Source organism: Arachis ipaensis, chromosome B06, assembly GCF_000816755.2.
Source record: "Arachis ipaensis cultivar K30076 chromosome B06, Araip1.1, whole genome shotgun sequence".
Classification (NCBI taxonomy): Eukaryota; Viridiplantae; Streptophyta; class Magnoliopsida; order Fabales; family Fabaceae; genus Arachis; species Arachis ipaensis.
The window spans coordinates 116,284,012-116,299,121 of record NC_029790.2 but is presented as its reverse complement, the minus strand read 5'-3'; the positions used below and the strand labels follow the sequence as shown (position 1 = coordinate 116,299,121).

Below are 15,110 nucleotides of genomic sequence, written 5' to 3'. Positions count from 1 at the left end.
TTTTTATAATGACTAAAATATTCCTATATATTTTATGAATTTTTATTTTTTCTTTAAATTTTTATTTAATATCCAAAATATCCCTAAACTTTTGAAATTACTATTTTAATTTCAATCTTTTATTTATTTACTATTGTATCCCTAAAATAAATCATGTTGCTGTTCTTACTTGATTAAAGACCGAATTTGTAACTATGATTCTTCATGATTTTTACCTTGATTCTTAATACATTTTTCAAGCTTTTCGGTAACCAATTTTTGTCATTTTCTTAACACCAACTCCATCCACCAAACCTTCATAAAAAACACATTAAACAAGCTTGAAACGAGCTCCATGAAGCACGGTTTCCCAGCAGCCATGGATCTTCATGAATCCAATGATTTGTAATAAGCTTGTTTCCCATATAAAAACATGATTAAAACATCACATAATCACTCAATTTCAAGTATCAAACAATCATATAATAATCGAGCATCAAGAACACAATTAATTTATAATTAATTTATCAAACTTTACCTCTTTAAAACAGCTCCAAAAATCGGTTTCTCTAGGTGATTTCTATCTCACTTTCTTCCAAATTTTCAATCAAAAACAACTTTTAATTAAAAAATACCATGAAGGCTGAACCTTCATCAAGAATTCAAGAAGAGTTTACTCACCTTTCTCAAGCTGAAATTGATGGTTTTTTGCTCCATAAGACTTTTAGATATGATTTCGCCACCAAGAACAACAATAACATCAAGTTTTTTCCATGGTTTCTCATGGCCGAAACTTCAAGGAAGGAGAACAGCCAAAATACTTCATCATACCTTATAAAATCTGGTATGAAAATAAAGAGGAAGATGAGAAGAACACTTTAATCGGTTTAGATTTTTTGTGGAAATTTTAGAGCTCAAGAAATCGAACCTTAAAGCTTGGAGGATCCATAGAGTTTCTAGCTTTTTTTCTCAGGAGTTCTAGACCAAGGAAGAAGGAGAAATGAAGCTGGTGGTGTCACTTTGGGGGAGGGGGTCATGGCTTTTGGAGCTTAGTCACCAAGAAATTAAGTTAAAATATTTTTTAGGATAGAATGACTAAAGTTAGATGTATTAAAACACAAGTAATTACACTCTTAGAGATAAATAAGAAGAAATATGTGGCTGAAAACTTGTGGACCATGGGAGTTATAAGGTGATTTATCCAAAAATTAATAATAAAATATTATTCGGGAGATAATTACTAAAGTTAGGTGTATTAGATCACTAGTAATTACACTCCTAGAGATAAATATATGAGCTACTAGTATAAATGATACTAGTAACATGATTATCTTGGAGATAAAAGATCTATGATAATACATTAGCATAGTTAAGTTCATCGGCGAGTGCCGGCAATATATCGTGCTAGTAGATTTTGGACAGGTTAAAATAATATTATAAAAAACATTATTTATTTTCCTGCATATTAGAAATTGGCTTGTTAAACAGAATCTAACCATGTCATTCGAATTTTCGAAATTTCCAGGCAAAGCTGGCTCTAAAACGTAGTTTTTCACTAGTTTGATAACTGTTGATATGGTGAGGTGCTTGATGATACAGTAGAGGTGCCTACTTCACTAAACTTTCGAAAAAATTATATTTCTTTAGAAAAATGCATCGTTTCTCTGAAAACTAGGTTATTACATATAAAATAGCTTGTTATACATGTAAATAGAAGCTATAATATGTTGCAAATTTATGTATGGGAGATAACACTACAAGAAAACACCTATTCAGGTACACTTGAAAAGTGTAGCCAAAAATAAAAAAAATTATGCTTTAGGTAAAGGTTATGCTTTTTAGGCTTTGTGTAAGACCCATAACTTTTGAAAAGTCTTATTATCATCAAGTTTCAAATCTTATAGTTATTTATAGGCTTAATTTCAGAAATTATTTTATTAAAGATAATTAAGGCAAGTTTTGATTTATTGAATTTGAGATGAGTTATGATTATTATCCAATTTTATAATTATTGGATTATTTTCTATATTTAAAGTATAAAGTTGATAGTTATGAAATAATAAGAATTTTATGTGATTTGAACTAAGTAATTAATATTTTAAATATTAATACTGCTATTTTGGAAAATGAAGAAATTAAGTATATTATTTCTAATTATTTGGTTGGGACATTTTATTGAAAATAATTTGTAAAATTGATGAGTAAATAGTATTTCTATACATTAATTTTGTTGGATTAAAATTTATTCCTAATTACTATGTTACCCCTACTTTTATTTGAAATTACAAAAGTACTCCTAACCCTAAGTTTCAAAAATGAAGCCCTAGCCCCCCAAACCCAAGCAGCCGCAGTTGCTACCCTCTCTACTCTAAACACACACACACCCAGCCACCAGAAGAGGGAAAGAACGAAACAGAAAGGGAAGTGGGGTGAGGGACACACAGAGAAGGAAGGAAGGAAGAGAGGAGGGAGGAGCGTCGCCGGCGCGTCGGGCTTCACCACCGCCGTCGCGTCGCCGTCGTCAGACCTACGAGTCGTTACCGCGCCACTGTCGTCCAGGGAGCCACCACCTTGGTTCGTCGCCGCCATTCGTCCTCAGCCTCATCGCGTTCTTGTTCGGCCGCCATTGCTGGCTTTGAATTTGATTTTCATTCGTTTAAGATTCCGGAAGCTTTATCGCCTCTGTATGTGGGTTTCAGTTACCAACGCCGGAGTCCGGTCGCCGCTGTCGCTTGAGGTGGCTGACGGGCTGCCGCCGAACCGGTTCAAGAGACCGCTGCTGTTCGGTTCAGCCGTTCCTTCTTCGGTAAGTAAGTATGTTTCGGAAAGCCTCGCGTTAGTATTTCGTTGTGTTTGGTTAATGAATATGAGTTTTGGTAACGTGGGGTCGAGTCCTGATTATTATATGTTGCGAATAGTGTTGATATGGTTATTGCGAAAGTGGCTGGGAGCTGAGGTTTTGGTTGCCGTCAATTCGGGTTGAGGCGAAAAGGACTTGATGAGGTGTTTGGGTTATGGATTTGTGTTTTGAGGTAGGGGCGCTTTCCAAAAACTATATTCTTATATATTGGAATTATTACATATGGATACTGATGTGAGAGAATGTGTATTTGGTGATTGTATCGGCCTTATGTATGGCTTGATTTGCCTTGGTTGATTATGAACGTCTGTTGGTTGAATTGTTGTGTGGTTTTGTGAAACGAAATGCTTTTCAAGTTGATTCTTTTAAAGCTTTGAGATCGAGTTTAATCCGTTGAGAATTGAATTGAGTTAATTTTATTGAGAATGTGAAAAATAGAATCCACTCTTGAATTCAGCCTGGCTTGCTTTAAATGATCTGGTTTTTTATGAATGATTGTTACTGAACCGTTTCTTTAAAACTTTAGAAATGAGTTTATTCGGCTGATAATGATTTGATTTTTGAAACGGTTTTCTTGAAATATGGTATTGAGATTAACTGTTGGATTTTGGCTTGCCTTTGAATTGATTTTGGATTCTGGGCTGTTGGAGAAAAAATTGTGGAATGGTTTTGTTGGGACCCGGACCGGGTGGCAAAGTCCAAGTTTTAGGGGAGATGCTGCCGAAATTTCTATAAAATCTGAGTCTTTATTGAAATATTGTCTGGGAAAAATGATGAGCTGAAGGCTTCTACTATTTTAGTTGAAATATCAAGAAAAGGATGATTCACGCTTTTGAAATGAATTATTAAAGAGGGAATTGTGATTTAGTCTTGCTTCTTAAGAAAGGCATTGTATCTTTTTCAGGAGAAAGTTATTTAGATGAAACTTATGTTTTAAATTTGTTTTAAATGTGACAAGGACAATGCCTTTGAATTTGACTTGAGGGTTTCAATTAGAGGAGTTTCAATGATGTTGAAAGAACCTAAATGTCTATTGACAAGTTTCATTTTGAAATGTTTTGGGAAAGGTTTTAAGTACTCTTTGAACTATGAATTCTTGCAAGATGGTGCACGAATTGTAAATCACACTTTTTACAACTCGTACCACTAACCAGCAAGTGCACTGGGTCGTCCAAGTAATACCTTACGTGAGTAAGGGTCGATCCCACGGAGATTGTTGGCTTGAAGCAATCTATGGTTATCTTGTAACTCTTAGTCAGGAAAACAATAAAATAATTCACTTATCAAATTTGATTGCAAGGAATAAAAGGGCAGAACACAAATTATACTTGTATGCAATGATGGAGAATATGTTGGAGTTTTGGAGATGCTTTGTCTTCTGAAACTCTGCTTTCCTCTTTTCTCTGATTCACGCATGCTGTTCCTCTTATGGCAAGCTGTGTGTAGGTGGATCACCGTTGTCAATGGCTACCATCCATCCTTCCAGTGAAAAGGGTCCAGATGCGCTGTCACCGCACGGCTAATCATCTGCAGGTTCTCAATTGTACCGGAATAGGATTTACTATCCTTTTGCGTCTGTCACTACGCCCAGCACTCGCGAGTTTGAAGCTCGTCACAGTCATTCAATCCCTAAATCCTACTCGGAATACCACAGACAAGGTTTAGACTTTCCGGATTCTCTTGAATGCTGCCATCAATCTAGCTTATACCACGAAGATTCTGATTAAGAAATCTAAGAGATATTCATTCATCCTACAGTGGAACGTAAGTGGTTGGCAGGCACGCGTTCGTGGAGGAATGATGATGATTGTCACGTTCATCACATTCATATTGAAGTGCGAATGGATATCTTAGATAGGAACACGCATGTTTGAATAGAAAACAGAAATACTTGCATTAATTCATCGAGACACAGCAAAGCTCCTCACCCCCAACAATGGAGTTTAGAGACTCATGCCGTCAAAAGGTACAAAGTTCATATCTAAAATGTCATGAGGTCCAAAATAAACCTCTAAAAGTTGTTTAAATACTAAACTAGTAACCTAGGTTTACAGAAAATGAACAAACTATGATAGATGGTGCAGAAATCTACTTCTGGGGCCCACTTGGTATGTGCTGGGGCTGAGACTTAAGCTAATCACGTGCATAGGGCTATTTTGGGCGTTCAACGCCAGCTTTGGATCCTTTTCTGGCGTTGAACTCCACTTTGTAACTTGTTTCTGGCGCTGGACGCCAGACTGCAGCATGGAACTGGCGTTGAATACCAGTTTACGTCATCTATCCTTGAGCAAAGTATGGACTATTATATATTGCTGGAAAGCCCTGGATGTCTACTTTCCAACGCAATTAGAAGCGGGTCATTTGGAGTCCTGTAGCTCCAGAAAATCCATTTTGAGTGCAGAGAGGTCAGAATCCAACAGCATCAGCAGTCTTTTTTCAGCCTGAATCAGATTTCTGCTCAGCTCCCTCAATTTCAGCCAGAAAATACCTGAAATTACAGAAAAACACACAAACTCATAGTAAAGTCCAGAAATATGAATTTTGCCTAGGAACTAATGAAAATAAACTAAAAACTAACTAAAACACACTAAAAACTATATGAAATTAACCCCAAAAAGCGTATAAAATATCCGCTCATCACAACACCAAACTTAAACTGTTGCTTGTCCTCAAGCAAATAGATAAATAAAATAGAATACAAATAATTTAAGAAGCAATAATATCTCAGAGTTTTTGAGTGAAGCTCAGATTCTAATTAGATGAGCGGGACTAGTAGCTTTTTGCTTCTGAACAGTTTTGGCATCTCACTTTATCCATTGAAGCTCAGAGTGATTGGCATCTATAGGAACTCAGAATTCAGATAGTGATATTGATTCTCCTAGTTCAGTATGTTGATTCTTGAACACAGGTACTTTATGAGTCTTGGCCGTGGCCCTAAGCACTTTGTTTTCCAGTATTACCACCGGATACATAAATGCCACAGACACATAATTGGGTGAACCTTTTCAGATTGTGACTCAGCTTTGCTAAAGTCTCCAATTAGAGGTGTCCAGGGTTCTTAAGTACACTCTTCTTTTTGCTTTGGACCTTGACTTTAACCGCTCAGTCTCAAGTTTTCACTTGACACCTTCACGCCACAAGCACATGGTTAGGGACAGCTTGGTTTAGCCGCTAAGGCCAGGATTTTATTCCTTTAGGCCCTCCTATCCACTGATGCTCAAAGACTTGGGGTCCTTTTTATTACCCTTGCCTTTTGGTTTTAAGGGCTATTGGCTTTTTCTGCTTGCTTTTTTTTCTGCAAGCTTTTGTATTCACTGCTTTTTCTTACTTCAAGAATCATTTTTATGATTTTTCAGATTATCAATAACATGTCTCATGTTCATCATTCTTTCAAGAGCCAACATATTTAACAGTCTTAAACATCAAATTCAAAAGACATATGCATTGTTCAAGCATTCATTCAGAAGACAGAAAGCATTGTCACCACATGTAAATAATTAGAATTTATCTTATTAAAAACTCAAAAAATATTGCCTCTTATTCTAAAGAAATTCTTCTATTTTATTCATGTTCAATGATGATGATAAAATTAAATTATAGCTTAATTGGGGATAAAATAAAAAATATAGATACTAATTACTACTATATGACTCCTAAGGTAAAACTTAAAATAAAAACAGTTATCATAGAGTTAAGGCTAAGATTGGAATTTAACAACCTTTGTTCTGGGAAGTGGATGTTCCTCTAATCTGCGGGGTGCTTGGTCCTTCAAGAGATAATTTCTGGCGCTTTAATTCCCTTAAATCACGCCCTTGCTCCTCCTGTTCTTTAAGCAAATAGCAAAGAATGCTACTTTGTTCCTTCTGTTCTTTCTGTATTTGTTCCATAGCTTCTTGCATCTTGGTAATAGATATTTCAAGATACTCCCAGTATTCAGATTGAGGGATTTCTGGGAGAATTTCCTGTGTTCTCTTCTTGATGGGGTCATCTTGTGATTGTTGTTTTTCCATTGATGCTTTGGTGATTGGCCGCTCAACTGAGATATACTCAGTTATTCCCATCCTTACTCCAGCGTCTTTGCAGAGCATAGAAATCAAGCTTGGATAAGCCAACCTAGTATCTTTGAAATTTTTGTTTGCAATTTTGTAGAATTCAGTTGAAATCAGTTGATGAACTTCCACTTCTTTTCCCATCATAATGCAATGGATCATCACTGCTCTTTTAATAGTGACTTCAGAATGGTTGCTAGTGGGCAGCAGAGAATGCCCAATGAAGTCTAGCCATCCTCTGGCGACTGGTTTGAGATCTTCTCTTTTGAGTTGATTTGGGACACCCTTCGTGCTGGTGGTCCACCTGGCTCCAGGGATACATATATCCTCTAGAATCTTATCCAAGCCCTTGTCTGTTCTCATCATTCTCCTATTGAAGGAGTCTGGATCATCTTTCAGCTGAGGTAGCTTTAAGATCTCCCTGATCTTGTCAGGGTGGGTATGAACAATCTTTCCTCTGACCAAGGTCCGATAGTCATAGATAGCAGATCCAGATAGTCTTTGCCTGTCTGTATGCCACATATTAGCATAGAACTCCTGGACCATATTCCTTCCCACTTTCGTTTCAGGATTGGCTAGGATCTCCCAGTTCTTGATTTGGATTTGCTCCTGGATCTCCGGATATTCGTCTTCTTTCAGATCGAATCTAACTTCCGGGATCACTGATCTTAGACCCATTATTTTGTAATAATGGTCTGGATGTTCTTTAGTTAAGAACTTCCCTTGATTCCAGAGTGGTTTTGGAACGCTCTCTTTCTTGCCTCTTGGAGTGGGTTGTTTTCCTTTAGGAGCCATGATCTTAGTGATCATGGATAGGCACACCAAACTTAGAGGTTTGCTTGTCCTCAAGCAAAAAGAAAAAAAAAGGAGAGGGAGAGAAGGAGAGCTAGGTGCAATTGTGGATGGGAGGGGAGGGAGGCCGAACTCATATTTAAAGGGAGAGGGGGGTTTTCGAAAATAGGGAGAAAGATAAGATAGAAGATATGATTTTTTAAAAAAAAAATAAGTCTGATAAGAAAAGATATAGTTTAAAATTGAAAAGATATGAAAGATATTTGAAAAAAGATAAAATTGGATTTTTGAAAAAGATAGTTTGGAGATTTGAAAAAGATATTGATTAGTTGAAAAGATTTTTGAATGAAGAGAGATAGATTTGTTTTGAAAATTTTGAAAAAGAGTTGAATTGGATTGAAAAAAAAAAAGATTTGTGCTTATGGATTAAGATACATTTAATATTTTTAAAGAAGGATTTTTAGAAATTAGGGATTTTAGAAATCAGGGTTTGTAACATGTTTATGCAAGAAATCATGAATTGAAACATGAAAATTAAGATTAAAATGAAAAATATGAAGAAAAAACGAATTTACCTCCTCCCCACCATCCTGGCATTTGAACGCCCAAACGCTGCATGTTTTGGGCGTTCAACGCCCAAATGCTGCCTCTCCTGGGCGTTCAACGCCCAGCTGTTGCCTCTTTCTGGCGTTGAACGCCATGAACTCCTTTGTCACTGGGCGTTTTTCTAAACGCCTAGGACGCTGTAAATCTGGTGTTAAACGCCCAGAAGGAGCTTCTTTCTGGCGTTCAACGCCCAGAAGATGCTTCTTTCTGGTGTTTAACGCCCAGATGGCTATCCTTACTGGCGTTCAACGCCCAGTGGATGCTTCTTTTGAGCGTTGAACGCCCAAAACAGACTTTTACTGGCGTTTTCTTGCCAGTGAGCTCTTTTTTTCTGTTTTGTGTGCATAATCCTTCTGTAACCCTGTGAACTTATACAATTGACTCTTTACCTTAGTATCAGCGAACTTTATATAAACAAATAAAATCAAGAATAGGGCAAAATGCTTAGAGGAAGTGATGCCCCATGGCTGGGTTGCCTCCCAGCAAGCGCTTCTTTATTGTCTTTAGCTGGACCTTGCTGAGCTTTTAATCTAGCTTCAGCCTTAAGCACTCTTGCTCAACATTACCTTCAAGATAGTGCTTGATTCTCTGTCTATTAACAATGAACTTCTTGTCAGAATCAATATCTTGAAGTTCCACATAACCATATGGTGATACACTTGTAATCACATATGGTCCCCTCCACCGGGACTTCAGTTTCCCGGGGAATAGCCTGAGCCTAGAGTTAAACAACAGAACCTTTTGTCCTGGTTCAAAGATTCTAGATGACAGCTTTCTGTCATGCCACTTTTTTTATTTTTCTTTATAAAGCTTGGCATTTTCGAAAGCAGTGAATCTGAATTCCTCTAGCTCATTTAGTTGGAGCAATCTTTTTTCTCCAGCTAATTTAGCATCAAAGTTTAGGAATCTGGTTGCCCAGTAGGCTTTATGTTCCAGTTCCACGGGCAGGTGGCATGCCTTACCATACACAAATTGGTATGGAGAGATCCCTATAGGAGTCTTGAATGCTGTTCTGTAAGCCCACAGAGCATCATCCAAGCTTCATGTCCAATCCTTTCTACGGGTACTTACAGTCCATTCCAGGATTCTTTTTAGTTCTCTGTTAGAGACTTCAGCTTGCCCATTTGTCTGTGGATGATATGGAGTCGCCACCTTGTGGCGAATCCCATACCGGACCATGGCAGAGTAAAGCTGTTTGTTGCAAAAGTGAGTGCCCCCATCACTGATTAGTACCCTGGGGACACCAAACCTGCTGAATATATGTTTCTGGAGGAATTTCAGCACTGTTTTAGTATCATTGGTGGGTGTGGCAATGGCCTCAACCCATTTTGATACATAGTCAACTGCCACCAGAATATAAGTGTTTGAGTATGATGGTGGGAAAGGCCCCATGAAATCAATACCCCATACATCAAACAACTCAATCTCCAAGATTCCTTGTTGAGGCATGGCGTAACTGTGAGGCAAATTACCAGCTCTCTGGCAACTGTCACAGTTACGTACAAACTCTCGGGAATCTCTGTAGAGTGTAGACCAGTAAAAGCCACATTGGAGGACCTTAGTGGCTGTTCGCTCACCTCCGAAATGACCTCCATATTGTGACCCATGGCAATGCCATAAGATCCTTTGTGCTTCTTCTTTAGGCACACACCTACGGATTATGCCATCTCATATCCGGGTTGGTTTGACTTCTTCAGTTAAACCAAGCTTTCTGATAGTGTATGCAGGTATTAGGTTGATGCTTGCCCCAAGATCACATAAAGCTGTCTTGGTGCAATTACCTTCTAATGTGCATGGTATCAGAAAACTCCCAGGGTCTTTAAGCTTTTCAGGAAAGCTTTTCAGAATGACTGCACTGCATTTTTCAGTGAGGAGAACTCTCTCAGTTTCTCTCCAATCCTCCTTATGACTCAAGATCTCTTTCATGAACTTGGCATAAGAAGGTATTTGCTCAAGTGCCTCTGCAAATGGAATCTTTATTTCAAGAGTCCTGAGATAATCTGCAAAGCGAGCAAATTGCTTATCCTGCTCCTCTTGGCGGAGTTTTTGAGGATAAAGTATCTTGGCTTTATATTCCTCAACCTTAGTTGCTGTAAGTTTATTTCCTACAGAAGTGGTTAAAGAGGCCCTTTTAGATGGGTTGTTATCAGCACTTGTGTGTGTCTGATCCCTCACTGGCAATTGAGTGCCAGAGTTAGAAGCTGGAGTGATGTTAGACGCCAGCTCCTCATCTGTTCCTGGCGTTTGAACGCCAGAAATGAGCTTCTTTTGGGCGTTCAACGCCAGATCCTTGCTTGTTTCTGGCGTTGAACGCCAGTCCTGAGCATGGTCTGGGTGTTCAGGGTTAGGTACAGATGCTGATTTCTAGCAACTATATCAATGAGCTCTTGAGCTTCTTCAATTGTCTTTCTCATGTGGATAGATCCACCAGCTGAGTAATCTAGAGAGATCTGAGCTCTTTCTGTAAGCCCATAATAGAAGATGTCTAATTGAACCCACTCTGAAAACATTTTAGAGGGGCATTTTCGTAGCATCTCTCTGTATCTCTCCCAGGCATCATAAAGAGATTCATTATCTCCTTGTTTAAAGCCTTGGATGTCCAACCTTAGCTGTGTCATCCGTTTTGGAGGAAAGTATTGATTCAAGAATTTTTCTGTCAGCTGTTTCCATGTCCTTATGCTAGCCTTAGGTTGGTTATTTAACCACCTCTTGGCTTGGTCTTTTACAGCAAATGGAAACAGTAATAATCTGTAGACATCCTGATCTACTTTTTTATCATGTACTGTGTCAGGAATTTGTAAAAACTGTGCCAGAAACTCTGTAGGTTCTTCCTGTGGAAGACCGGAATACTGGCAGCTTTGCTGCACCATGATAATGAGCTGAGCATTCAACTCAAAGCTACTGACTCCAATGGAGGGTATGCAGATACTACTCCCATATGAAGCAGTAGAGGGGTTAGTATATGACCCCACAGTCCTCCTGGACTGTTCATTTCCACTTATATCCATGATGGAGAAAGGGAGATGATGTAAAATAAAAAATTTATTTTTATTTATTTATTTATTTATTTAATTATTTCAAAAATAAAATAAATAAAAATAGGTGAAGATTTTCGAAAAAATGAGGAGAGAGAAAGTGGTCAGGAAGTTTTGAAAAAGATATGATTTGAAAAAAGATTTTAAATTTTGAAAAAAAAATGAATTTTAAAAATAAATTTCAAAAATTTATTTTTAAAAAAAAGAGAAAAGATATTTTTGAATTTAAAGAGGAAAGAGAGAAACAATAAGATAGCCCAAGATTTAAAATTTTTAGATCTAATACTCCTTGTTTTCAAAAATTTTGGAGGGAAAACACCAAGGAACACCAAACTTAAAAATTTTAAGATCAAGACACAAGGAAAACTCAATAACACTTTGAAGACTCACAAGAACACAAGAACATGAAGAAATAACACCAAACTTAAAATTTTTAGAAAACCAAAATAAAATTTTTGAAAAACAAAGGAAAATCAACAAGAAAATACCAAACTTGAAGTTTGGCACGAGATTTAATAGATAAATTATTTTTGAAAAGAAAATAAAAGACTCTGACCCAAAAGATAAAAATTTCCTAATCTAAGCAACAAGATTCACCGTCAGTTGTTCAAACTCAAACAATCCCCGGCAACGGCGCCAAAAACTTGGTGCACGAATTGTAAATCACACTTTTTACAACTCGTACCACTAACCAACAAGTGCACTGGGTCGTCCAAGTAATACCTTACGTGAGTAAAGGTCGATCCCACGGAGATTGTTGGCTTGAAGCAATCTATGGTTATCTTGTAACTCTTAGTCAGGAAAACAATAAAATAGTTCACTTATCAAATTTGATTGCAAGGAATAAAAGGGCAGAACACAAATTATACTTGTATGCAATGATAGAGAATATGTTGGAGTTTTGGAGATGCTTTGTCTTCTGAAACTCTGCTTTCCTCTGTTCTCTGATTCATGCACGCTGTTCCTCCTATGGCAAGCTGTGTGTAGGTGGATCACCGTTGTCAATGGCTACCATCCATCCTTCCAGTGAAAAGGGTCCAGATGCGCTGTCACCGCACGGCTAATCATCTGCAGGTTCTCAATTGTACCGGAATAGGATTTACTATCCTTTTGCGTCTGTCACTACGCCCAGCACTCGGGAGTTTGAAGCTCGTCACAGTCATTCAATCCCTGAATCCTACTCGGAATACCTGATGAATTTGATTTTTGTGTGGCTTAGAATTCACAATTGAAATCTCGTTGTAAAGTATAGCTTCTAAACCAACAATAATCCTTTCATACAAAAATTTGTTTGTCACAAGTAACAAACCCCTAGATTCTATAAACCGAAGTATTTAAACCTCGGGTCGTTCTCCCTAGGAATTACAATGAAGTGTCTTGTTATTGGTTATGGATTATATTTTGGGGTTTTGGGATAAGAGACATGAAATGTAAATGACAATGAAAATAAACTAACAACAAAAAAGCACTTGGCAAGGTTGTGAGAATTAGAAGTCCTATCCTAGTTATCCTCCTTGATTGTGACCACAATTGTCCATTGCTACCACTTAGTTAACCTCTAATAATGGAGGAAAGTCAAGTGGATGAATCAACTTGATTCCACAAGTCCTACCTAACTACCCATTTTCTCACTTTTTCACATACTCATGCATTTTCTTTTCATTTCACAACTCATATGCATTGATCTTATTGAGCTTCACCTTGGGGCATTTTGTCCCCTTTTTTTTTATTATTTTTATTCTTTTTTTTCTTTCTTTTTCTATTTTTTTATTTTCTTTTCCATATTGTTTTTCTTATTTTTTTTTTCTTTCAAACTATATACAAGAGTACCAATGCATAAGGTCTATACATTTAATCAATACATGAGCATGTACCCAATTCCCAATATTTACAATAATAATACAAAACTACCCTTTTATTCACCCAATGTCCCAAGGTTCCCACACTTGAATGATACACACACTCTAGCCTAAGCTAATCAAAGATCCAAATAAAGGACATTCATTGTTTTTTCGCTTTAAGGCTTGTAATGTGCTAAATTAAGAACAAGTGGGTTAATTGTAGGCTCAAATTTGGCTAACAATGGAAGATAAAAGGTAGGCTATTTGAGTAAGTGAGCTAAATGAAATGATGGCCTCAATCATATAAATGCATGAATACACAAAATAATGGACATAAAGAATCAAACAAATCAAAGATCACAATCATAGGAAGAGAATAATGCACACAAGAAGGAAAAATAAGTGATTATAAGATGTAACCACATCATTAGGCTCAAATCTAACAACATCATCCATCAAGAGATTGCCTAATCAAAGAAAACTGTTTAAATCACATGATGGCTAGCTACAACATGCAATTCAAAAGAGTTATAAGCTCGAAGACAATTCTCATCACTTGGTATGTTTCAAAAGGTAAACATGAAGAACTCAAAACCAAGTAACAAAATATAACCTCAATCATGGAATCCAACAAAGATTATAAACATAATGATGTTAAGAAAACATCCCATTTTAATACTCAGTAGCAATTAATGGTAAGCAAGAATAACAATCCAACACTTACAATGAAAAAAATGAAATGGAAACTAACTAAAACTAACTATCAACTAAATGACTAACTAATTAGTTAACTAAAATAAATGGTTATTAATGGTGTTTGGAGGTGTTGGATGAGTGGTAGAAGGAGGGAAGAAGAAAGGAGAAGGAAAGAAATGGAAAGAGGAGAAGAAAAGAAAAGTAGAAAGAAATCCGCGCGTACGCACACATGGCGCGCGCGCGTCGTTGGCTTATTTCGAGAGTGGCGCGTACGCGTCATGTGCGCGTGTGCGCAAGTGGGGTTTGTGCCAGAGGCACAACGTTGGCGCGCCGCAGGCACAACTCTCTGGAAAATGTATGGAGGTTGGAACTTCTCAATCCACGCGTACGCACGCATGGCGCGCGCGCGTGGATGGTCGAAAATGCTGTAAGTGCGCGTACACGCCATGTACGCGTACGCGTGGATGGTGCTCTGTTTTTCAAAATTTTTTCTATGTTTTTGCACCAATCCAAGCATTCCAAACCTCCAAGCATCTACCAAAACACCCTAAAACCTTATTTAACATACTAAACTACCAATTAAACTCAACTATCTAAACAAAACATGAAATTAAACTAATTCTATCAATATGTGCAAAAGAGAAAATGAAAGGATTTTACCATGGTGGGTTGTCTCCCACCTAGCACTTTTGTTTATTGTCCTTAAGTTGGACTTATGGGGAGCTTTTCTCAAGGTGGCTTGTGCTTGTACTCATCTTGGAACTTCCACCAATGCTTGGACTTCCAATAAGCTCCATCATTCAAGATTAATATCTCCAAGTTTTGATGGAGTTCTTCACAAACCATGGGCTCCCAATGTTGATCCTCATGTGTTCCCGGATCCCATATTTTGTCTTCACACCCATCTCCAAGTTGATTATCATTATTAGTCCAACCGGGTGGTGAGTAAGGTGAATTCTCTATATAGTGGCCAACAATCCTCCTAGACCCATCTATTTGAGCACTATTCCCACCTTTGTATTCAACTCTTGAAGTATCAACCAAAATGAGCCTTGATTTGCAACGCCAACCACGAAACATCTTTCGCTTACGCTTTATCCCACAAAGCATCCTAAGTTGACCATCCGTTTCAAGCAAGCCATACTCAAGTGGGACAATAAAGCTAATAGAAACGAATTTTACCCACTCAAGTGAAGGGGTAGATGACAACCTAGGCAAAGATGCTTCCAACGATCTTGACAAAGCATAACCG

At 37.6% G+C, this 15,110-nt stretch overlaps 1 long non-coding RNA gene across 1 annotated transcript in view; it reads right to left on the bottom strand.

Annotated features, from left to right (window-relative positions):
* Positions 1-1,091, bottom strand: part of LOC107648369 — a 12,077-nt gene extending 10,986 nt beyond the window's left edge. Inside the window, exons 1-2 of the long non-coding RNA XR_002349278.1 lie at positions 908-1,091; positions 661-820 (exon numbers count right to left, since the gene is read on the bottom strand). This is a non-coding gene — a long non-coding RNA (uncharacterized LOC107648369). The remainder of the gene's footprint in view (positions 1-660; positions 821-907) is intronic.